The sequence below is a fragment of the Cololabis saira genome, chromosome 20, assembly GCF_033807715.1.
Source record: "Cololabis saira isolate AMF1-May2022 chromosome 20, fColSai1.1, whole genome shotgun sequence".
Taxonomy (NCBI): Eukaryota; Metazoa; Chordata; class Actinopteri; order Beloniformes; family Belonidae; genus Cololabis; species Cololabis saira.
The window spans coordinates 21,765,725-21,793,088 of NC_084606.1; positions in this window are offsets into that span (position 1 = coordinate 21,765,725).

The window sequence follows — 27,364 nt, forward strand, 5'->3', positions numbered from 1 at the left end:
GCCCTCAAAAGTATGTACTAAATTTCAAAAGTTATAAAAGTTTTCAGAGCCAGCAATGGTGCAATGCAGGGCACAGAAAAACATGCATATGATGTGCTGCTACTAACAGTAACCCTAGTCTCGGATACTCATGAATACTGTATTGATTATACAATATTAATTATTGGAGAAATAACCATTGTCATCACCATAGATTTGTTTGATTTATTAACTTTTATTCTTTTCACAGAGGGACTCTAGTCCAGCAAGGTTTATATACGGTACTTCTTTCTGGAACTCCTCACTGATTCTAGATTTATTCCTCCTAGTGTGGTGTGTAGCTTCTAGCTTGACAGATTTAGTGAAAAGGGAAAAAAAATGTACACTTCCTGGCATTTGCTCCTTTTCTGCATGAGTTTTAAATAAAGTGTGATCTCAGACTCAATATAAGACGACTGTAATGTTCTTCAGCTGATGATGCAAAACAATTAGCATGTTTCATTTGTTTTTAGGAACTCCCTTAAACCTGCACAGTGCTGGTTTAAGTTGGTTTAAGTTCATTTAAATGAACCTCTGGAGAAAGTTAAAACTTCTTTAGCAGCAATGTGCTCTGGATTAAACGTACTCAAGATTCAGCGGGAATTTCTGCCCATTGTTCTTTACAGAGCTGCTTCAGAATGAACGGTGTCAGTGGCTCTCTTGAAGACGTTCCACATAATCTCTACAAGGTCAAGGTATAAGCTTTGACTGCCACTCCAGAATCTAAGTTTTCTTCTTTAATGCAGTTTTATTGTGGATTTACTTTCCATGCTGATATACATTGTCCTGTACTCCCCAACTTCTACTTAATTACAGCTGGTAGACTTTTTCTCCCTAACTTTGTCCTATAGGATGTTTTATCAAACTTGGGAATTCATTTCCTTCACTAAGTTGACGAGTGGTCCAAGCCCTGAGGCCCCAAATCAATCTCAACTGGAATGCCATACATTAAAGCAGCACTATGTAACTTTTCCACCTTAATATATTACCAGAGTCATTGTGATGGTACATCAACTTCCAACAGGTTTAATGACACCTCTGTCATGGTGATGGGTCTGTATCGCCTTCACTGGCACTATGTAACTTTGAGGAGCATGGAAGGAACCCTTCCACACTAAAAAACTACAAATATTTACGGCTTTGACTGCTTTACGGCATACGTCACTTCCCCCTCCTTCCCGATTCGTTGTCGAGACGAAAGCTGGGCGGGACGTGGAGCGCAGAGCTCAGCAGAAGCTGGTATTATGGCCGAAGCAGCGAAAAAAACGAAGAAAATAAAAGTTTTATCGGAGGAGGCAAAAAAAAGAAAGCGGGAGAGTAGTTAGTAGCGCATTATCTCGCTGAAACAGGACAGGGGGGCGGGGGTGACTTCACTAATAAAACAAAGTTGAACTTAGTGATTTTCAACATCGTCATATTATATTGTTTAGCCAGAAATAGATACATTACCTCTTCGCTATCCATCCTGCAAACGACCGCTGAAAACAGAAAAGTAGTTTTGAAAGTCCGTCCCATCTTATTTCATTCACTTTCAAAACAAATGCACGCGACGGGGACAGGAGTTTTCCGGCAGTACGCGCTGGTGCTCATGGGAAATGTAGTGTTCTTTCTGGTAAAGCACTACCGCTTTTGTCCAAAGGAGCCGCCAAACTCAACAAAAGCTGAAAGTTACATTGTGCTGCTTTAAAGGGGACCTATTATGGCATTTAATGTATATTTTAAACAGGCCTTGAATGTCTTAAATACAATCTAAAGCTTGTTTTTTCTACATAAAACAGAAATTCAGCCTGTGGGCCATGTCTCTAGTTTTACCGCTTCTGACCTCTTTTCTATGCTTCATTCTGAGAGGAGGGGAGGCTATGATAATGAGGCTCTACGCTGATTGGCTGCCTGAATGAGGGAGGGAACAAACCCTCACTCCGGCCAGAGCAGCCGGCTGCATGTCCCATGCGAGAAGCTTCTGCGACAAAATAAATTCCATTGCTTTATTTTTTTGTATTGGACTGTCCTAACTGTCCGCGAGTTTAACGGTTCCAGTGTGGACAGAGAGCGTCCGATGTCACGCAGCGCAATAGTCGGACGCTCGCATGCAGTAAGACACGGTGTAAACGACTCCCTGGGATCTTAAAGCCTGATTTACGGTTCTGCGTTAAATCGACGCGTACCCTACCCCGTAGGCTCTGCGTTGGTGAAACGCAGAACCATAAATCAGCCTTTAGTCACCTCGTCTGCACACAGGAAGATTTAATTGAATTCTAAACAGTTATTTACTCTGATCCCTCATCATTTCATATGTTACAAGAAATCACAACACTGAATGTTCACAAATGGCAACTTTATTGTTAAATAAAAGAACACAAGTTGTATATAAATAACATGTATGCACTATTGCTGGCTCAAGGAAGGACCGTGCATTTCTTCTGAAGGTGTCGTTGAACAGCTTCAGGTGCTTGGAAGATCTGAAACCATACAGAAAAAAATGTATTACGGTACTAATAGAGTCACCGGGGCTCCGTGAGCAGCCCCGGTGCTCCGGAGCTGAGCTAAATACTTGTAGATAAATATAAATAACATAAAAAAAATAACGTCACTTACCGCTGACTCGTGTGCGGTTGCCGGTCCGTACTGCTGGTACTGATCCTTTTATGAGGGTAAATGTCGATGCAAAACCTAATTTTTACTGTCCCTCGTTGCTCAAACAGCCAGAGCTTCTAAACAACGGCTGAAGCTCCGGCCGGCGGAGCTGGTTGTGGGCGTGGTTTCAGCAGCAGAGGCTGACCTATGGAAATCTGCTCCCGTCGTGACGTCACGACGGGAGCAGATTCTGAACGGCCCGTAGAAATCACATGACACTGGAAGGATCCTCCGGGCGGGGGAACAGACCCTGCAGAAATTCATGGGATTTCATCTTTCCTGTGTTGGCAGGGTGAGGGGAGACCACTTTATACAGTATATGTTAAAACAAGAAAAAACGTGTTTTTCATAATAGGTCCCCTTTAAGATGTGTTTGTTTCCAAGATGTGTCCTTTTTTGCATCACACATAGTGCAGACTATTTTTTCCTTGGATTGTATGTCTCTGGAGATCTGTTTTATGTTCATATTAGCAGCTTCTTCTTTTAAGCACTTCAATTATTTGTGTTTTTTATCAATAACACTCGCTTTACACCACACCTCCAAACTCACTTCATTAATTTGACTCAAGGTATATAAACTACTGGCTCTAATAAGATTACACCGAAATAATAAGTCTATGGTTTTACTTATCCTCAGGTGCTTTAAATGTTTAAAGCCAATCTATGTAGCAATACCACACTTTACCATATGAGGTAAGCTGATCACATGAAGGTTTCTGTAAAACCACCACAGATAAACTGGTCAACCTTTTTTATGTTTTTGAGGGAATGGGGAAGACGAGCACCAAAGGGACACAGGCCGGAACTCAATCCTGGACTGCTTGCAGGAGGATTTGAGTAATTTTTATAAATGAGTTGGATAAGCAGGCCTTAAAGCTGGCTGGAATACACAAACCTTAGTTCAGTTAACACAGCTTAAGTATTTTAGCTTAGCTCATGCTAACCTATGATCAGGGTTTCCGCTAGAAAAAATTGGCACCGGACAATGTGACCGGCAGGGTTTCAATTTACCGGACAAATGTTTGAAATTCCGGTCACATAGGCTATATGAATTTATTGAGGTTAAAAATAAATCATATTATTAAATTATAAAAAAAAAAAAAATAAAATAAAATAAATAAATAAATAAATAAATAAATCATATGCAGTAGTACGATATCAATGCAAGTCATTTAATAGAATTTTTATTGAAAAACAGGGTTTTTAAAATAAAATAAGTCCCGTCAATTGACTCGCGAGCGTAACTTCAAAAAATAAATAAATATTGCAGAAGCTTGCGCGTAACCTGCGGCGACGCGTACTCTACGCCGTAGGCTCTGCGTCGGTGCGTAAATCAACGCACACGTGGATGTCGGCGCCGCGGCTCCGCTTCCTCCCGGCTCCCGGCACAGAGTACTACTCCGCGGTACTGCGGTAACAGTCCTGGGGCCTCATCTGTAAAGCTTGCTTGCGCAGAAAAAGTGCCTGAAAGTTGCGGAAGCCACCATCTACGCAAAGCCTCGGATCTAAAAAGAAAAAACTAACCGATGGCTCCGCTCCAAGCCCACTACTCCACGCCGAAGAGGAAAAAAGAAAGTGTTCTGATTAAAATAAGGAAAGTTGGACTACCAAAAAGTATATAACAATTGCGTTCATAAGGATAAAGTTTTAAAAAAAAATAAAAATGAAAGAAATTGTCTCTTCTCCCCGTGTGTATCTATCTGCCTGTCATGCACGGGTACTTGGGCGCATGTTTACTTTTAAGCCGGAATTATGGTTCTGCGTCACACCAACGCAGAGCCTACGCCGTAGGGTCTGGCGTAGTTGCGCGTCGCCGCGAACCCTACGCCGTACGCTCTGCGTCGGTGCGACGCGGAACCATAAATCAACGCACACGTGGATGTCGGCGCCGCAGCTCCGCTTCCTCCCGGCTCCCGGCACCGGGGCTCGGCGTGTCCCTCCGCGGTGCTCCCGAGGACTCTAGTCCCTAGTCCCGCAGCCGCAGTGAGTATTTTCACCGGACATGTTGACCGGAGAGATTATAAAATACCGGACTTCGGCATATTTTACCGGACAAAGTCCGGCAATTACCGGACAACGGAAACCCTGCCTATGATGCTATGTGATGTTACTTTGCATTAATTCTGAGCAAATCTGTCAAACCAATCATTCGCTGACGCTAAATGATACCAGCCTTGTCTTCCGACTCTCAGCTACTTCAGCCAAGCTGCAGAAGAAGTCCTTTTGACGTAGTTCTGCAGAAGGATCTCCTGTTTCAAATGTAATTTCTGTGGTGACATCAGAATTGATGCAGTCTCTGTGGCTTTATCACAGCTGGATCTTGGTAAACGTCCGGGGCAAACCTAAGTTGGTCTGAAAGCTTAGCCGATCTGGGGACTGACTAAGCTGAAGGGCTTAGGACTTAGCAGGACTTAGCTGTTGTAAAGCCTCAGGGGACTTCAAGTCCTCTATCCTTTAGCTGACTCACAGTGAGCACAGTCTTCCAGCTGTGAGGAAAGGTTCTTCCTCCGACCCATCCAGACCAACCCATTAACACCTGCTGCAATCTATTAGTACAGTTAATACATCAGCAAAACATATTATTTTTAAATTAAGGCTGATTATTGGGTGATTGTTCGGAGCTCAAAAGTCAAGACAGAGCTACACGCTGAATAGCCAAAGTAATGACAGCTAGCCATTGGCTACACTAGCTGTCGATCAAAAGACTATACCCCTAATTATGTTGCATTACTAATTTTACCTATGGTTATATGAAAAAAAAAACAAAAAAAAAAAACAGCCCCAGTACAGTTGTCATAGGTTTAATTATGGAGATGAAAACACATTTGCATAAGGCTGTAAATATATGTTTTACTGCTGCGAAGTAGGGCATTTTAACACAGGAGCAAATCTCCACTGACTCACCGTTGGAGCCAGCTCTCAGCCGTCACTTGAACTGCTGTCAAGGTTACTTCTTGGTTTAAATCAAAATTACAAAGTGGATGTTGCCACCTGGGACATAACGAAATGCACGTCTAGTGATACAAAGTGGTATTACAAGATGTGCCAGGCAGTTCCTGCTCATAATTACAGTATTGTCACTGACTCTATTGTCAACAAAGCAGATTGATATGCCACCATGTAGTCTAAAGTTTTATTGCTTCATTGAGTTGCTTCAATGGGTCTGTTCAAGAAAGACGTGAACAATTATAATTTCATGTTATAAGTGTAAGCACACTGCTTGTCTGTTACGGTTATTTAGACACCCAAGAAACTGTTTCCATGTTTGTTGCAAAATACCAAGTGAAGAATAAAACAAAAAAATAACATCACAAAATTGTCTGCTAGCAGTTTGAAATCCATCAACATACTGTATGATTCATGTAGAAGGTTTGGTAGGGATTGGGTTAAACATTAACACACCAGAAACAATAGCGTAACATTCTACAAAGCAAAATGTAGCCAGAGAGAACAAAAGATACAATCTCACCCTCACAGGCGAAGTACAGTGATTGGTGTAAAGTTCAGAGTATGAACATGTTATGGGCATTCTGTGCAAAGGAAGAGTAAAAATATTCCCTTCCCCTTTAGCTTTTCAAGCTGAAACAAGCTTACTTATAATGGCTCTCATCCAGCCCACACACTCTCTCTGAAGAAGGAGATCTTTTTAAGTTTGAGAAAAAAAAATCAGAACTATTGTTCCATATCAACTCACTTTACATAATTCCAGTTTGCTGTTTGATTTGGATTCGTTTCATGTCAGCTGGTTTCTGGGTAATGTTAGATTCAGAGGTGCTCTCTGTCCAGCCTCTTTCCCCTCCAGCAAACACATATGTGGGCAAGGCACAAACAAGCTGCTGAAGCTTTGCTTGGTCCATAAATAACCTGTTTGTCTTAATCCATCAAGTTTGTAGATGTAGAAAGCAGTAACTTTGCAGCATGTAGGGAGTTGAGTGTTATCTGGGTGCCTGCAGTATCATGATGTATAAGTCTGTTGTATGCGCAGGGGTCTGGTCCACTTCAGGGATTATGCCAGGCTAGTGCTACCAATCCATCACGCTTAAGGACTGCGCAGCCCATTTCACTTGGCAGTGACCCAAAGTCACCCTCTCTTGCCCTATTTTCATACATAAATCTATGGATTATACATATTCACAAGGTCAAAGAGTTTGGAGAAGTAGTTAAAGACTGAAAGACATCTTAAATTGACATTGTGAGTTCAATTCAGCATTTATTTTGACATGTATAGGTATAAGCCATAGGTTAAAAGGGTAAAAGATCTTTCCATAAGTGAAAGTACAGATACAGCAGTGTAAAATACTTTACGGCCCCACAAAAACACCCCTGGAAGCCAATTTACTTCAGCTCTTGCGCTGAAGGAGGTGTGTGACCATTCCCATTTGTTAGTCTTTGTGTTCAAGATTAGTTATAAAGTCCCACGTCCGGCCAAATTTAATGACACATGATGGAGAAATGGGGAACAGCCAGACATGTCTTGTTACATTCCACTGAATATCTCCTCACCATCTGATAGCTGCGGCTTGGAAGATTTCATGATGGGGGATGTTTTCTTACGGGGTGTTTTCTTCACTATATTAAGGGGGAGGGAGGAGGTAGTACTCTTAATATCAAGATATGAGTTATCTATTACCAATAGAGCTGGGTATCATCACTGACCTCCTGATACGATTCCGATACACTAGGTCCCAAGACGATACGATTTCCGATACGATACGATATCAATATTCTGGTTACAATAAGGGAATAACATGATCCTTCCACGCGCCTTGTCCGGCCAGAGAAACCCCACCCTGCCTGGTGAAAAGAAGCAGCCTGCTCACTCATCAAGTAAGGAGGAGACTTGAGCTCAGTGCAGGAACTCCCGGGGTTGGTAGACGGAGCAATGCCCAGGACTGACTTAGGTAGGAGCACTGGGTGATAAAATGGGGGGAAAAATGGGGATTACATTTTTTTCTTTTTTTTTTAAATCGATACTTGGATTTATGTATCGATAATCGTTCCTACACATGCATATCGATAAAATATCGATATATCGATATTTTTAACCCACCCCTAATTACCAAGCAGAGGAACTTTCAACTCCTACCTTTGACAGAAATTCAACTGCCTCTTGGGGGAGGTGGGGGACATAAAGTTCCAATGGGCCATGTTCCATGTCTCCATCATTAAGGTGGCTGACCATAGTTGCGGCAGGAAGGTTGTCGGTGCCTGTCATGGTGGTAATCCTCTAGTGGACACCCAGGGTAGAGAGGCTGTCAAGCTGAAGAAGGGGTCCTGTTGAGCTTGGCTAGCTTGTGGGATTCTGGAAGCAGCTGACAGATACCAGCAGGCAAAGCAGGTTGAGGCCTTTGTGGTTGCTCAGGGTATCCTATGGGAAAGTGCCCCTGAGATATGGGGTACTGAGTCCATTCATCATGTTAAAAGCTGTTCTGTCCTTATACAAACCAAGTATTTGGTTCACATTGCCAGTATTATGTCAGATCAATTTCCTGTGTGAGGTGGACTTCGTCAAGGCACCCTTTTGTCATTGATTCTGTTCATAACTTTTATGGATAGAATTTCTAAGCGCACCTGAGGAGCAGAAGGGATCCAGTTTGGTGACCTCATTGGGTCTTTGCTTTTTGTGAATGATATTTCCCTGTTGGCTTCATCAAGTCGTGATCCTAAGCTCTTTCTGGGGTGGTTTACAGGCAAGTGTGAAGCAACAGGGATAAGAATCAATACCTCCAAGTCTGAGACTATGGTTAGCAGTCAGAAAAGGGTTGACATTAGGTTGAATGCATGTGTGAAACATTGTTTTGATTTTATCTGTATCACCCATGATGACCCCATGTTCTTTGTATATGTAAATACAAAGTAAAAGAAAAGGGTTTTATGCCCTCTTTGTATTTGGGTCAAGGTGCTACCTCAATTGGAAGAGTTTCAGTATCTGGAGTTCTTGTTCATGAGTGAAGGATAAATGAATCAGAAGATTGACAGGTGGATCGGGGTGGTGTCTTCAGGCCCTGTATTGTTCTGTTGTGGTTAGTACAGAGCTGAGCAAAAAGGCAAGGCTCTTTTGTTTAATGGCTGATTTTCCTACATATAGGCCAGGGGTAGGGAACCCTGGTCCTAGAGAGCCGTAGTCCTGCATGTTTTGGATATCTCCTTGCATCAAAACACCTGATTCTAATTAATGATCGTCATCAGCCTCTCATTCAGTTCTGCACAAGTGTGTTAGTGACGCAGTCCTTTGTATCAGGGTGTAAAGAAGCAGGGAAACATCTAAAACATGCAGGACTGCGGCTTTCTAGGACCAGGGTTCCTTACCCCTGATATAGGCTGAGACGTTCCACCATTCCAGAGGGATTTCGGGCAGAGGTGTACAGTATAATCCAAGTGCCATGAAGTAAAAACCTCCCATGTTTCTGGATCAGCCTGTACATTTAGAACAGGTGTTTTCACTAACGACCTACCGTCTACCTGCAGAGGAACTGGTTTAGTGATTGGTTGGAACAGCTGCTGGACAGGATTTTCACTTTATGGCACCTGGATTACACACCTCTGATTTAGAGTAGAGTCACGGCTCCTCCACATCAAGAAGCGCCAATTGAATTGATTTACCCATCTGGTTTGGAAGCCTTTTGGATGCATCCCTACGGAGGTTTTTTGGATGAGTCCATCTTAGAAAACATCTGCCTCATGGTTTGACGCGTTGTGCGTTCAGAGATACTCTTCTGCATACCTCGGTTGTAACGAGTGGTTATTTGAGTTACTGTTGCTTCTCTATCAGCTCAAACCAGTCTGTCCATTCTCCTCCGACCTCAGGCATCAACAAGGCATTTGTGCCCACAGAAGTCCTGCTCACTGGATATTTTTCTCTTTTTCGGACCATTCTCTGGAAACCCTAGAGATGGTTGTGGGTGAAAATCCCGGTAGATCATCAGTTTCTGAAATACTCAGACCAGCCCGTCTGGCACCAACAACCATGCCACGTTCAAGGTCACTTAAATTACCTTTCTTCTCCATTCTGATGCTGGTTTGAACTGCAGCAGATCTTCTTGACCATGTCAACATGCTTAAATGCATTGAGTTGCTACCATGTGATTGGCTGATTCAAAATTTGCATTAACGAGACGTTGGCCAGGTGTACCTAAGTGGGGGTTAGTGTATAAACTAGTCGTATTTATGCATTACTGGGACAAAAGAGGTTGTGCTTTAGTGACATCGTTACAAAGCATCTACAGCTGCATTTGTCTCTATATTGGGACCTCTTTTACTTACTCTTCCGAGGCAAAGTGCAAAATATTTTCCTGTAAAACATTTCAGAAATGAGAGGATTGTGTTAACACAACTGCCTCGTTTTTAATAATTTATAAGAATTTATTAATTTTTGCTACTGCAATCTTTGTGTTCCCCCATTTTTCCATAAGTTGCCTTTTTAGTTTTGAAAGTTTTATTCTCAGGGAGCATGAACCCCCTGATATCTCAACTTCATACATGTTCACAGTTTCATGCTTTAGACTGTTTCAACCAGCAGCCGCTGCTGCTTCTCAGCTCCCTCTGAGAAACCTCGAGAGAGATGTTCATGCTGACAGGTGGGTGTGAGCTGTGGGGGGAAAGCAGTCATTGCATTACATCAACATGGGGCATACGAGGAAAGCTCCACATTTTTTTGAGTTTATAATCTGCACTTTAAATGGATAATATTAATATGTTGTACTCTTGGTTTTTCTTAAGGAATACAGGGCTATGTTCATACATCATTAGCTTGGTTTAAAATGAGCAGAATTCCTCATTCACCGATTATTTTTTGTGTCATCATTCCATGTCAAAATGTGGACGTTTTAATCAGTGTTTTTTTTTTTTTTACCATGCAAATCGGAAAGAGGAAATTGCTCTTTAATCTTTAAATCAGTGCATTATTAGTTATCAAAGGAGTACGTTCAGCCAGTAACATCACATGCCTACCAAATACACATTAAACAACAATTGGTTCACATTCCTTGGTTCACATGCTCAACACTACTGAATGAAATACTGCAGTATGTCAACCTCCAGTAAATCAGCGGTATTATTCCAGAACCGTATAGCCACTCTATGAAGCAATACCACCTCTTACCATGTGCAGGCAGCATATAAAAAGAATATCCATGTGTAGGCCCCGAGGGCCATACATCTGACTTCCTGGTTCAGGCTCACGCCGAACTAAGATTCGTTACAGTTAGTCTACTTCCCGCTGGAGGCTGCCTCCAGAAGTTACCCTATCTCCATTGACTCCTATGTTATGCTGTCCAACTTAAAAAAAAAAAAAAAAAATCATGTTTAAAGCCTGATTGAAAAAGATGTTTTGATGTCACTTGTTTCATTGAACACCCATGATAACTTTGAGATGAGTGGATTTTTTTCACATCACATCTGGAGAATTTATATTTAGCATTAAATCTATTTCTAACATGATTCTAATATATGATTGGTAGTTAGCTCAGCCATTATCACTTTGTTATCCATAATTGTCCAGCAACCGGTAGTTTGTACTAACCCAGCAGTAATTTTTGATTTCACCATCATGTCAATGAGTGAAACAGGATATTGCGGTATGGATGTCTGCTGGCAGCTCTGCAGCCATGCAAGAGATTGGCTGAAAGAGCTGGTAGCCACAGCTAATTTTGATTGGAATTAGGTGAGAGTATTCCTGTCAGCTTCCAAGGCAACATATCCGTGTCCAAACTAAAGAATAAGAGCCTTCAAAACTGCTCTTCAAGGCAAGTTTATTTATACAGCGCATTTCAGCAACAAGGCAATTCAAGGTGCTCTACATAATAAATATATGAAAATTGAATAGAAAAAAAGGTCACAGTGAAGTGGCAGAATAAAGAAGAGTTAAAGTTAATTTAAAACCATAATATCCTTAAGGTTTTTGTTAATAAATGGATGAAATTGTCATTTTGTTCAAATTTGTTTTAACTGGAGACAACATTGTTGCTGGACTTGATATTGATCCACTGACCTCTAATCTTCTGGATTTTCTCAGTAAAACAGTTGGGAAATTCATTGCAGGCCTTAGTAGAGTGGAGTTCAAAGGCTACTGACAGTCCACAGTAGCAAGGCACGACTCTTATTGATGTATTTGTTGACGATTTCCGAAAAGAAGGATTTCCTTGCATTCCTTTGTTAGAGATTATATATGTGAAGTCGCTCTTTATAGATATCATAGTGAACCTGGAGTCGAGTGTTTCGCCACCTTCGTTCGGCTTTTCAACACTTTTCCAAAACTCCCTTTTTTCACTTCTTACTCATGGGGCATTTATCCATGGAGATTTCTTCTTAGCAGAGACGACTTTTACCTTAGTGGGAGCAATGGAATCAATGATATCTGAAATTTTAAAGTGGAAGTTATCTATTAGTTTATTTACTGAGTTACAGGATAGAGTGGACGTGGAGTAGACTAAAGGTTTCAGTTGAGTTATCCTTAAAAAAAACTTTTTTTTTTTAACACTTGCTGATGATCAAGTCCAAAATATGCCCCCAATTGTGGGTTGCCTGTTTCACATGTTGAGTCAAACCAAAACATTTTTAGCACACCACATCGTTTTTTAGCCTCTCTGTCTTGGGGGCTGTCAACATGGATGTTAAAGTCTCCCACAATGATTAAACCCTGATAATCAACACACATATTAGAGACAGCAGGTAATTGCAATCATTGAGGAAAAAGGCCTGTAGACATTCATAAACATGGCTTGAGAAGGACCCTTTAAGCTGAACAGCCAGATATTCCAAGGCGTCAAATTTTCCGAAGAAGAGCTTTTTACACTTCAGTGAAACAGGGTGGCGACCCCTCCCCCTCTCTTATGCTCTCCACTTTCACTGTTTCCATCTAACCATGTTTCTGTTAAGAACATAATGTCGATTATGCTTAGTCATTAAATCATTGATTAAAAAAGTTTTTCCTTACAGAGATCTGCCATTTAACAGAGCAATTTTAAGTGATTTAGCAACTGGTATTATTTTTGGGGAAAGTCGAGATTGATAAGGAATAAGTGTTAATGTTTGTATTCCGTTTCTAATCTTGGGTGTCTTTTCTTTTTCTGTGACCTATCAGCACAGAGATTTTACGGTGGTCTCCCTTCAGAAACCAGTGGGTCATGTCCCTAAAGTTTCGTCCGTTGTTTTCGGTCTGTAAGTCCCCCTTGGCATGAGACACAATGAAGTGCACTTCTAGCGGAACAAATTAATATAACAAAAAACGTGCCCTCAGTACAGTATTATCAGTGGCTGTATAACTTTTGTGATCAGAAGTGGTATCTAAACACTTATCTTACCGGGATTTGGCTACTAAGTAATAGTCTCATGCCTTGATTGAAACATGTTGTGTAGTCTTGGTGGTATCTTGCCTGGATCTGTTACAATGATGTACAGATTTTGACTAAATTTAGACTGAACACAAGTGTTACTTTTTTTTTACTTTTTAATTGTACCATTTCTCAGCCAGGTACTTTTTCTGTGATTGGTTGAGAGGAATAACTTGGGAGTCGGAGTAAAGAAACAAGCTGGTATATTGTTGAGATTTAGAAGCAGAAAATATTCTTTTGTACTCTCACTGGGGAGTAAAGTGAGAAGTCAGTTTTTAAATGCTACTCGAGTATAACTGGAAGGTGACAAATTATAGCACTTATGGCGAAGCAATCAGCTCTTCATCTTCCAGGAACTCAAACCTGTTGAACTATTTCCTGTGCAAACACTTTATTTTAAATTCATGTGGAACTTTGTTGAAACTGGGATTAATACTTTAAAGCAATTCCTCTGGGAAGTTTGCTCACATCTCACTGATCATCCTGCTGAAAGATCAAGACTTGTAGGTTCCGGGGGGGTGCCTCTGTGCTACAAAATCACTCTCAAGGGGTACGTTTATGCATAACAGCTTTTTTTGTGGAAATTTGCTGAGAACGAGGTGGGCAGACGTGAGCACAGGTGTATAATTAAAGCAAATACCTTTGACTTAGACATGGGTTGAGGTTGCATTACCATTATTCATGAGTGATGGTATAAAGCTGTGTTGTAAACCTGCCTTAATGATTCAATTTCAAACTTTGGGATTGCTTTCTTTGTTTCAGATGTTGATGAAACACTTTTAAATATCATAGTCTGCATTCTGCGGGCGTCATTTACCATTGACAAAACAAAAAAAAAAGCTGGATGGTTCTAATTTGAGAGTATCTTGCTTTTTCACAGTAAACAGTGATTCAAAAAGATGGATTTGCGACAGAGTAAGGAGAGTGGTGGCTCTTTCTGAGACCCAAAAGCTCTGGAGTCTTCACTGTCTCTGTTATGAATCATCTCTTAAAAGGAACTCCAGATGCTCAGTCTGACAACAGAATGAACTTATAAAAAAAAAAAAGAGTAGTCACTTTTTCTCTCCCCACTCTGTTAGTTGTAAATGGATTTTTTGTGCCAAGGATCATTGTTAGTATGTTGATGGATGCCAAAGGCTTTGAAAATTTGCTTGGAAATTGCAAAGACAAATATCTGAAGCTGTGTCTGTTCAAGGCCTGTTTGTACATCAAAAACGCACCACCTAAGTATAATGAAAATGAAACTGACAGCAAAATTTAACTTCTCTTCATGTATTTGCACAGATTTGTTGTTGCTTACTGCTATATTCAGTTTGTAACATTTTTACCTTGTTAACCAGCCCTCAGTTACAGAGCCTAGCCGAGTGTGAAGAGACATGCACACACTGTCTGCAGGGTTCCAGCAGTGTACAAGATCCAATAGATTTGCATTTTAAGACATTACATGTGGTCTCAGGGGGTGTTCTACTCCGTGCTCCTGGAAGCTCTCACAGCATTAATAAAATATTGATAAAATGCATGTATTTTCTAAATGAAATTGCAGAAATACAAATCACAAGTTTTCCACCAATAGACATACTAGTAAACAGTGATTGCTACTTTCAGAATGGAAAAGTAGTTTTTGAATATAAGGCACACACACACACACAGATACATGGTCTTACTGTCCATGGATGCATGTCTATTTATATCTGAATGTGTGCATATGTGTTTCTACAATGTGTAATGTAATGATCCTGGTGAATAAATTATGGAGTGTAAATATCTATTTTTGTGTTGCTCCTCAATGTAGATGCAGCACTCTGCATGGGCCTAAATGAGGGAAAATACAGAAATGTTACTTAAGGAGTATTTAGTTTGGATGCCGGTACTATAACTAGATGATGAACACGTGTTTTACATGCGTTGGGTTATATAAACGCAAGGCGTGTTATTTGCCACCCTGTGCCTGAAGGCGAGGTGAGGTGAGTCAGGAGGAGATATGTTGGCATGTAGAATGAAGTATTATCCCTACATCAGCAAGATTTATATGCCATCAGACAGGTGTATCTTTCAAAACAAGGATGGATGAACATTGGGATGAGTGTTGTTTGGCATTTTTTGGCTGAGTTTAGCTCCTTGCAAAGCCCCGGTTTGTCATTTTTGTGACTACTTGTTCAAACAATGGACCATCCTTTGGCCTGTCTCCCCAGTTACTGATCTTGGAAATATAGGCCTTACCTGTGACTTCCTGTTGCTGTTGTTACTCTTATCAGCTGTTTCTTTATTTTACAAAATAATAATAAAAAAAAATAAATACAAAAAAAACCTCTCCCTAGGTAGGTTATACTCTGGTTACGTGATCAACAAATCCCTTTCACGACCCGCCACCCTGCGTTAGTTCTATTTACATTAGACCAGACCCGCGGTTAAGTGTACCCTCGGAGGCGGGTTATTTGTGGGGCCAGCTCGACACGCCTATGGAGAACCAAAACTGGCATAATTTAAAATAAAAGCAGAAATTTATATATTTTGTTTTTCCTTTTCCTTATACGTGCATTCCTTGTTTTTACATTCCCTCGTCTCCTCTTTTTACTTTACCATATGCATTTCTGCCCTTATTATGCCAATGAGGAGGTCTCGCCCTTCTTGGTCGAGGTCCTCTACTATTTGTCAATAAACGGGAAGAATCCTACTCCTTCCTGTTGTTGTTGTTGTTGTTGTTACCAATAAATTTGATGCTTAATTGAAATAATAGAGAGAAAAGTTTCTAAGGGATCTAAAATCACACAATGAAGGATTTATAACTCTAAGCTTTTCATTGAACTTGTCATAAATTTGCTTCCAGTGTATTTATTTCAATCATCCATTCAACCATTATCTAGCCCCCTCATTCCTATAAGTGATGCATTATAAATACTAGAAGGACCCTTATTACACCTTATTAATATGAGTAGAGAAAATGGTGCAAAATGACTTCACAAAGATTTCATTGAAAAGAATTGTACCATTTAAGCACTATCAACACATATCTAACATCTAATTGATTAAAACTATGAACTGAATAGGTTATTTTCACAATAATAAAATAACTTTCTTGAACAGCAACTCCAATACAGTAAAGATCATGACTTAGAGTATTTACGATTTAAATAATTCCCCTGGAGAGAAATTTAGAAGCAGCAACATGTCTTTTCCACTATCTTATTATGGTTGCAACAACATAGTTTTCCTGCTGCAGAACAGCAAAGAAAGCAAGAAACCCTAATGTGAGGTTTTTAAAAGAAAAGGAAATTAAGGAAGTTAAAAATTGTAGTATTGGCAATAATAGGTTGGTGAGATGAAGTGTGACTGTCTCTAATGTCAGGCTTGATTCTTTCTAGAGTATATAGGAGGAATTTCTGCATCAAGCATGAAAAAAAATTAAATTGTCAAATTACTATGAAAAACAATTTAATCAGTGTTAATGGATACGAATGCAGTACTTTACTCAATTCCACCAACAAAAGTTTAAACATTTCACGGTAAGGAAAAGTTTTCATGGAGGTGCAGTGCAAGTATTACATTATCCTGCAAACTATGGATGATGCATCTTTTTTTTTTTTTTTTTTTTTAATGTGTTGGAAGTTCCCAGAAAATCTTTGTATTTATCTAAGAGACACTAAAAAGAAAAAGAAAAAAAGAAAAACTGAAATTTTCAAGGCTTGATTCATGAAACCAGGCTCTGAGTATATTGTCCCATGTAAAATGTTCATATTTAATCAAAAAAGCTACTCAAAATAACTTTGAATGCTTCGATATTAGATATTGTAAAATTGCTTTGTGTGCTCTATTATAAAACCCACATTTCAGTGTAAGAGCACATCAACCACAACATAAATGTCTTTGAAAAGGTAACTGCTTTCCACTAATCATTGGCCTGCTGTAAACATAATAGAAAGATCCTCTCCAATCTAATGCTCTAAACTAGGAAATGTGGCTCTTATGTGAGGAATAGAAAGCCCTTCCATTTCTTCTCCAAAAAGTTTGTTCGTCTTTTAATCATTGAGAAGATGCACAGTGTGTGCTTGGTATATTTTAAAAGAAGACTATGAATAAACTATGGGCTTTTATCATACTATGTCAAAATATAAAGAAAAGGAGTCTGAATGCCCAAGGACAAGTTATTGTTTTCTTGCTATCTGGTAGATTGATTGCTGTAAATTCCTGGATCTGTTTACTTCACAATCATCATGGGACCGTGTTTAAACAAACGAATGTGAAAACAGCATCTGAGAATACACTAATGGCTCATGCTTGCAAGGCCCACACAGGTCAAATCGATGGGATGCTTTAGCTTTGAACATTCTTCTAATGTATTGCCAAGGGTTTTCCCATGTTGCCCAATTTACAAGTAAGGAGATTTGTATACGGCAATAACGCAGAGCTGAAACTTTTGATTTTTCTTGCCCTTGTTCAATCTAAAATGTGCTTTAATAGAACATTAGTGGGAAAAAAATACAGCTTCCAAACATATTTTTTACAGCTTATTTGAATGTATAATTATTATTGGCCCATGGATAGTGTCACTGTAATATGTGAACCTTAGATTTGAAATAGCCAACATCTTTTTGTTTCTCAGTGCATTCAAAGAAAACAGCCGCCCACAATGTGTACGCTTCTGCTGGAAGTTTCATAACAATGCTTTTTAATAGTTAAGAATAAAATAATGCTCTTGAAAATACATTTTGTGCCTTTCACTTGTCCACTGTAAAAACTGCTTATACTGCAGTTGTGAGTAACCGAGTCTTTCTATCTGTAACTGAGCAAACTGCAAAAATTGCTCCATGAAGACATGCACCTGCAAAAGTAGGCTTCATTTTAACTCCTGCAGTGATTGAAGCTTTGCTGTGATTCTTTTAAAACCCATTGTTATCGCAAGTTTTGCATTTTGTTGTCCCAAGTGAATTCACTATAGCGCTCAATATATTGAGAAGTCTGTGACAGTGAGATCAAATGTATGAACCTTCGGGCATGCTTTTACGGATGTCTATCAGTCACTTGTTTTTAACTAATAATTAACTCCAGGACATTAAAATTTAGCTGGAAATGAAAGACCCTTAAAAAGCTATTTGAGATGCTACATTCACATTTATGACATTCTAATCCATGGAGCACACAGCAGAAGATAAGAACTTCCAATCTGGCCTTCATAAGTTTATTTTATCCATTATCTGATTTGCACCGCCTGACTTGAAATGCTCAAGATACCAACGAGGGATGTTCCACACGAAACTGCAAATGTCAAACCCAGTTGGACTAAACATGGGGCAAACTCTTCCCACTTAAAGCTTAAAACTGGTACCGAGTGCCTGCGAGGCCTGATTCAGCTCAGGGAAATACATTTGTTTATTGACTTTATTTTTATCGTGCAATCGGTGGAATAATGGAAGAATACTGCGACTATGTCCACCAAAAATGTCTGAGTAGAGAAGCGGACACACGCATACAGTGTGTGTATATGTGTGTGTATACATACACATTCACACACATATATATATATATATATATATATATATATATATATATATATATATATATATATATATATGCATCTGCTGTGCCATTTTTTTTTTTTTTTTTTTTAAGTGTTTTGCTCTTTGCAGACATGCAGATGCAGTAACTGAGGAAAAAAGCGAGAGCTTAGATGTATTAGGTAGATTAAGTATTCAACTGTGAATGTAATTTGCTGTACTTGACATCAAGTATGTCTTGAATTTGTAGACGCTTTGAAGTGAGTGGGTTTTCTGTTTGTGTGTGTTAAGAGAGTGATGGAGCACACACACACACACACACGCACATGTGGTACTTGAAGGTCTCTCAACAGCAGTGTTCGCTCCTCGCTGTCACTCATTTCCCTTGCTCGACGAGTTTCTCTTCCCTCGTGGACCCTTGAGGAGCTAGAAAACCTGTGGTTTATGTATACTTCATATCGCAGCAGCAATCATCTGAGAGAGAACCTGGACCGTTATCCCAGCAGAGAACAACACATCATTTTCTCCTGTCAAGCCTTCTGTTAGGGCTCATCACAGAGAGCAAGCACTCAGGATCCATGATATTAGTCTCCCAGGGAAGGTTGCTCATTCAATTTTCTCCACAACATTGCACTGTAGAAAGGTCCTTCAGCAGGGAGGCAAAAAAGTGAGAAATATGAGTTTGCGTTAATCTGGTTGTTGTATTGAGAAGTGTTTCTTGAAAACAAGGTGATTCAATATCCAACATCTTTAGATCTCTTCAAAAGGAAAGGAATGCTTTCTCCCAGAGCTCGCTTTGAAAGTCATATCTGATGATTTTACATTTCTGCTTATGTGATGCTTTCGCTTCCAGTTTCATGCTGGATCCACTGTTAGATCAGTACAAATACTTAAGTACTTTTTCATACATTGCTGTGACAGGGGATGGAGATTACTCCCCATGATACAAATATTTCCTCCTCAGTGGAAGCATGAAAGGTTGCTTGCAAACAAGTTCAGCAAAAAGGGATCATTTTTCCACCCCCCACCCCCCTCCCTTTTATACACTCTGTCCAATCTGAGGCATCTGGAACATTCAGGGATGAAAAAGGTACTTCTGCTGTATTTTCAACAGAGCTGCACAGTTCAATCCCACTCTTATTCTCAGAGCCCAAGGCTTAATCCCCTCAGTGGTGAAGGCGTTTGTTTGAGGATCGCCCTCGCCGCTGACGGCCGCCTCTCCATCCTTGCAATGCCCTTCAAAGACACTCTCAGGATTCCTCTTTAAAGACAAGCCTCGCAGTGCGGATTCCAGTCACTAAGAATATGTTCTCGTTTGTTCCTTTTCAATCAGTGGTTTTGTATTAAAACATCATTAAATGTCAAATTCATCCCAAAATCCACTGAGGCAGTCTAAGGCTGCGTCCGAAATTGCATACTTGCACCCTAATAAGTATGCAAAAACAGTATGTGATATTTTTTTAGTACGTCTGAAACATTAGTACGTACTCAATAGTATCTGCTATCCATACTGATTCTGGAGACATTTTTTAGTGTGGATTGATGGACACTAGCTAAGCAGAAACTTCCCGCAATGCAGCAGTGTTTGGTTGCTAAGTGCTGCGCAGATACGTATATGTCATAAGTATAATAAGTGTAATAATATTATATAATATTATAATATTCGTATATAATAATATTATATGTCATCTTGTTGGGCCAGGATAAACGGGAAAGAGCGGTGCTGCTACTGCTGCTGTGACAGGAGTTGTTACCATGGTAACAACTCCCCCTCCCAACGGCAGGAAGAGCCGTGTGGCTCTGAGTAGTACGTCCAAATGAATGCATACTACTGATATTTACTCAAAAGTTTGCCGAACTTAAGTATACTTTTTTAGTATATACTGTTTAATATGGCATTTCGGACGCACCGTTTGTGTACGTTTTACTTATGTCATGACTGACTATCATGCAGCACTATGGCCATCATTTGTCTTTGTTATATTATCAGGGATTATAATACATTTGCCTTAATTAATAAGTTGATATAGACTGTTCAGGTAATTACCAGTCACTTAGTGATAAGGAATGATGATGTGAGATTTTTTTTTATGAGATTTAAAACAGAAATGAGCAACATTGGCCTTTTGATTTTTAAAATAAAGCAGAATATTTGTGACTGAAAATGTAGTTTTGTGTTAAATTAAAGGGGAACACAATTACATTGGAGTGATAGTGGCATAAGTTAAAGGTAGCCGACAGCCAAGAGAAATATTTTAGTAGGGAATGCTCCAGCAAGGTCTTCGATGAGGTTTAGCAGGAGAGATCATACTTCCCTGATCTTAGTTTCCTTTCACGGACTTCCTGTTATATTCAGGATAGAATTTAACACTCTTCTGTTCACATACAAAGCCCTTAAGGGACTAATTCCATCTTAGAGAAACATAGTTCCATATCATCCCAACAGAGCATTTTGCCTCTTAAACTACAAGCTAAGTTGCGGTTCTTTGAGTTTCAAAAGCAGAATCTGAGGCAGAGCTGAACTCCTCTTGTGCAACCAGCTCCCAGTAAATGGGGGCAGCTGGGCAATACTATGTACCTCCATGAGTCATTAGTTTATAGACTAATAAAGTCATTTCTGCATGACTTTATTAGTCTTTCATGTCATGATTGTTTCAGTACCTTGATGTTTTTGGGTGTTCTCTTTTGCATAGCTCTTACCACAGCATTTCACTAGAGTAAAGTCTGGACTTGGCCATCCCCTAAACCTTGACTCATTTATCTTTCATCCATTCTGATGTCAATTTCCTTGTGCCCAGGTTCTTTGGCTGGGTTATGGCAACTGTCTTGGACGCTTTCCACTTCTAAATCATATGTCCCATTGCACAACATTAAGCTCCAAACTGTTTACTACCCTTTCCAGACTGATGTGCAGAAACAGTTGGTTCTCTAATGGCGCTTTTCCACTAGTACCTACTCAGCCCGGCTCGGCTCGCCTCCACTCGGTTTGGTGCTTTCCCACTAGGGGTCGAGCCGTGCCGAGTAGATACTTTTTCTGTTTCTACTCTGCCGGGGTTCTAAGCGGCTAAGCCGGCTGCATCTGACGTCATCACACTACAGACCACCGATTGGTCGGGGGTTTGGAGTCAGACGTCTGAGTCAGGATTTGGACATCAGCGAAAGAGCGACTTTTGACAGCGGCTTCTTGTTCCTTTTATTCAACAGGCAATGGCAGCGCAAAAGTCTGTTTCATGATCCAACTCTGAGGTGCAGATGTTCATAAACCTGGTGGCTGAGGAGAGAATACAAAAGGGATCTAGACGGGCGATAAGGAACGACCAGATCTACCAGGAGCTCTTTCACTTCTCAGCTGCTCGCATCTCCCAACGGACTTTTCAGCAGCGCTGAGACGAACTAAAAAAAATTAAAAAGTGTTGCCGCTTGAAGCTTCTCTCACTCATTTTTTTAACTTGATATGGAACACAAGCCACAGACCCAGCAGCACATGTATCATCTCCTCCAGGTTCTACATCTTTAGTGTGGTTGTCTTCTTTGTTTGTGTCTCTGAATCAAATACGTCACAGCAGCTTCGCTCCAACCTGATACTTCTGCTCCAGGTGCTGAATTGTTATGGAAAAGAAACCAGGCCGAGTTGAGTCGAGCTGAGTTGAGTAGAGCTGAGTAAGTACTAGCGGAAAAGTGCCATAAGACTATTCCTTCTATATTTACCTTATGTAGTTGTGTTAACAAAGTGTGGAGAAGTGGGAACCTAACTATGGGCAGTTATAAATCTTATCCAATTGCAACTAGCAGATATGAATGTTATCCTTTGAGAAATTTTCCTGATGCCTAACAAGACATTTAAGCTGCTTCTGTTGCCTTTGGAAAGAAAGAAGGGGATCAGAAAGACAAATTATGTCCTCATTCAGATTTGACACGCTTGAAGGAAAGTGCTGACCATTTTGAAAGAATAAAAGTGGGAAGTGGCTGAGGGAGTCTTACAAATGATTTTCACTCCTATTCAGCAATTTAGTTGCAAACAGGTATTAGACTGGAGCCTTTTCCATCAGATTTTAGCTTAGCTTCTCATCAGCCCGCTGAGAAAAATCCCCAATGGTCTGTAGAATCAGGGAAAATCATCTCAATCCTTGCATCATTTTTCATCACTTTTCTCCACTAAGAGCAGCATCTACATTTTTTCCAAGCTTTGCACAAGAGATAATAAACAGTCTAAATGTAAATTATTCTCTCAGCATGTAGATTTGTCTGCATGGCTTGTTATTTTTGAAAGACACAAACACTAAACAACAAGCAAAGGATTTCAGGGATACTTTAATCGACTTGAACGCTAAATCAAGGTGATTAAAATACGAAGTGAAAGCAAAGTAAACATTTATGTCTCGACAGCCCAGAGAATCTGACTTTCTTATTCTTGAAAATCTGGGCTGACTCACACACACTATAGGGGATGGAGCAGGAGAGGAAGCAGGAGAGCTGCCAGTAATTGATCGCTGAGCTGTAGAGCTGAGCTGTGGAAGGGGGGATTGGGAGAGCTTGGATTTGAGAATATGCCAATAACTCATCTCCAAAGAAATAAACATCACTTGCATTTACAGAAAATCTGAGTTTTACTGCAAGAGAAAACATGTTCATTCGATCTACAAATGCCTGACAACTCCTACATTGGTCATAAAATTACTTTTTTTTCCCCGGGATAATGACAGCAGATGTGTTCAAGTGGATCAGAGAAATGAAATGTGGGCGGCTATTTGACCTCCCTTCTTTGCGAATGTTACGATTCAGTAACAGATGAAGCTTCATAAACATTAAGATTTTACACATTCAAGAGTGACGTAAACTTAACTTTAGAATGCAACCACATCTTTAAGTAACTTATGAAATAGTTTTGTCAGGATCATGTTAATACCTTGACCACTTATCAGATGAAGGGAAATTTAAAACTAGTACTTTTGCATAGTTGAGCCTGCCAAGTATTGCAATATAATGAATTAATATATTTATTTCAGTAGCTAATTTACTATAAGAGTGTGCAGGGATTGCATGTTCTTTCCATGCATTGGTGAGTTTTCTCCCACAGTACAAAAAACACACATGCAGGCCCCCCCACCTCTGCCGGGAAATGGTCTTGCTGTCAGATCTTTAGTACAGAACTATAGAGTGAATTTACAACCAGAGATAATCAGGAAAACATGCCCTATGGTAATTTGACAGTTTTCTCAGTTCAAAACAAAGGTGAAATTGTTGTGAATCAGACGACGACTTTCACAGATTACAGGTTTACTGAGACGTTAATAATAGTCAAATGTATATCAGTTCAGTCAGCGAATGCTTTCTTAATGACAAAGCCCTTGGCTCCAGTCTAATCAACTTATGAGAGATTATTTGTGCTGATGAACAGAACTTAACCTCCTGTCCATTGAAAGGGAGCCCGCAGGTGAAGGTGGGGACGAGGTGGATTTTAAGTGAGCTTGGCAGCACCTCGATGGACGAAAGACATCAAAGAGCATGTAAGCATGTGAGTACCTCTCACTCCTTAAAAAGAATGCGAGCATAAAACGCTGCTCGAGATGCTTGTCTGAACCAGCTCCCAGGGGTGGCCCCGTGAATGGTTCACCGGCAGTTCTTGAACTTTTTGATATTAGTAGTTTATAGTTGGCAATAAATAACTGAAATCACTTGACTTTATTAGACAAACTCATTTGTAGGAGGCAAAGGCCCCTGCTGTAATAAAAGGATTGTTAAAAATGTCAGGGTTTCTGTGGTTCAGAAGGGAGGCAGACATCTGGAAACTGGACGTTTGGTTGTTCTTTTCCTGGCCTTGTATTTCACACGTCAAAGTGTCTTTGGGCAATCACTTAACCCAGTGGTTCCCAAACAGAATTTTCGAGCCCCCCCCCGACCCCAACACGGACACACACATCTTTTGCATTCAAATGCGACAGCAATTTATTTTGTATATTGAACATATGTGCGAAAAAACTGTCCATCTCTGTAAAAATAGATTTTCAACCTGACCAGCTCACATAGATTGAAACAACAACAATACAAACCAGCCAAAATTTATTTTTTTCCTTTTTACTGTACAATACAGTATGCATTACTTTCAACATATTTTTTTCCAAAAATAACCATCTCCCTGAGGAAAAAAACCCAGCAGCAACAGCTAAACAAATCATCAAAATTTCAACAATTGCTCTGCAAAAATGTCAGCTTTAATCCCCACACCTTTTCAGTGAGTGGGGTGGTGGGTTTGTTCATGTTACAGATCCTCTCAAACCGGGGTTGCAGGTGAGAAACTGCCACATGCATCTTCCTTCCTTTAGCACCGGGTAGTTGTGGGACCTGAAGCAGCAGGTCCACGGTTAGATTCCCACCGGCCAGACCATTACTTCATGTCAATCCCCTTCTCTCTTCCCCCTATTTCCTGTCTCTCTCTCACTGCACATATGTATTGAAGGCAAAATCTTAAAGAAATAACAATCTTAATATATATATATATATATATATATATATATATATATATATATATATTTTTTTTTTTTTTTTTTTTTAATTAATCTTCCTTCCAACCTCGCCGCACCCCCCTGCAATAGCGCCGCGCCCCCCAGTTTGGGAACCACTGACTTAACCCTAAACTGTAGGTTAATCAGTGTGTGATTGTGCCTGTATATACTGATCGAACAATCACAGATTTGAGTCAAAGTATACAGACTAATGTGTGATTCACGCTATAACATTGAACCGAAAATCTACTGCAGTGGGACTCTGTGCAACTGGTCCCCTTGGTAGCGTACCTTCTACGCATTTCCGGTTACTACCGCTACTACCCTATAATATTCAAATCAGATATAGTTAGTTGACTGCCTCGCCAGTAAAATAAGATTTGCTTTTTTGCCATGTTTTTCATGTTCTTCGTTTGAACAATCAGCCATTTTCTTGGATCTTCCTTCTCGTTCAGACTGGATGGGTGGAGTCACGTGATTACAGACACAGACACACACACACACACACACACACACACACACACACACACACACACACACTGTACACAGTCTTATAGGGGAATCAAACTAGCCTATCAGCATACATTCAAAACAGACAAAAATACGTTTATTTATTTTTTGTAAATCAAAACACCAAATTTTCCAACATGGGAAATTTGACGTCGGTCATCACAGTGAATGTCGGTAACGGTAAATTTCCGGTTTATCGCCCAGGCCTTGTTTAATGTGAACTTGTGTGGATGGGTGACTGTGGCTTGTAGTGTAAAATTGCCTTGAGTGATCAACACGACTAGAAAACTGTAGCACATGTAGTCCGTTTAGGATACGTTTGTTTGCTTGCCAAGGGTTAAAGGAGTAGATTTACGCTACTGTTTATACACTTAGCACTAATATGTAGCTATCAGCTAATTCGCTTTTTAAGACAAAAAAAAGTTTGATTGTGGTGATAGATTTTCTTTATGTAACTAGAGTCTCCTAAGATTTTTGACATTTTGTGACGTTGAGATGCATTTATACACCAATTTGTTACTTTAACACAGAGCCTGTTAGCCAATGTCAGTGTTATTTGTAACAAAATCTGTTAGCTGTAAATTCATATTCTTCCCAGGAATAGTAGGGATGTTGGCATCTAATTCCAAGCATCCATCCCTGTCTGTAACCTCTTTTATTCAGTTTAGTGTTGCTGGAGGGCTGGAACCTATTCCAGCTGTCACTGAGCTGGATATTCGGTACAGCCTTGACAAGTCACCAGTCCATCAAATGACATAAACAACCATATATGCCCACTGTTATTCTTATTCACAATTTCAAAAAACATGCAAGATTGACTGGTAATTACCAGTCAATCTAACTTGCATGTTTTTTTGTTTTTTTTTTATACGAGAGAAAAATGGAGAGCCTGCAAACAGTATTGTAATTGTGGGTGGTGTATGGCGTTGATGTTAACCCACAACACTAAGCATTTAACAATAACACAAAGAGACATTTGCATCCCAGAATTTTCATTTTTCCTGCATCTTTCTTTACTTGCTGATTTTACTGGCTTTTGACTTTTTACTGTTCCAACAATCTGAGCTGGTGTTCAGTGAAGCAATACAGTGCCTGCCCAGTATCAGAGGCTACCATGTAGCTCTGAGAAACCTTTTCTCACGCAACAACAGCTTTGTTTATGCTTGGGTAGAGCCTTGACACTACACTGTAAAATAGGATAATGCCATAATACTGCAGGCAAGGAATGTTTTGCTACCTGCTAACATCTGCTGTGCCATCCAACTCTTTTGGACAATTAAAAAATAATAATCATAAAAAAAGCCAACATTTCACATGTCACATGGTTTTGACAACCTGAAATATGTGGTGTTGAAAAAAAAATATTAAAAGGAAGACTTTCTGAAGCTTTTAAACTTTCATAATTGTGCTAGAGCTGAATTCCCCATTTCAGGGGACATGACAGTAATTTACTGTTTTTCACTTTTTACCTTGAAGTTGTTAATTAAAACTAAATCCCAAATGGTAAATTATACAGCTGTAGTCCAACTAGATATTTTATTGAATTTCCATCTTTTTTGTTTACTTTGGTATATCAGTCAATGGTTATTTGTCGTACGCCCTAAAATAATAAGGTAAAATTGTATAATGTAGCAAATGTATGTAAAACAGGAGTGTGGTCTTTTGAGCAGTGAATAAAGACCTTACAGAGCGTAATAATTCATCATTTAAAGAGAATAAGTTATGTTCTGCTACTATTTGTGACAGATTGCAGGCAGTTGTCTGTTGGCCTTGAAGTGTCTGACGACAAAGCTTAGGAAAGCTGGACGTAGCTTGTATCTGATGTCGCCACCTAAAACACCTTCTGAAACAGGAGCTCCCAGGTCCATCAGCCAAG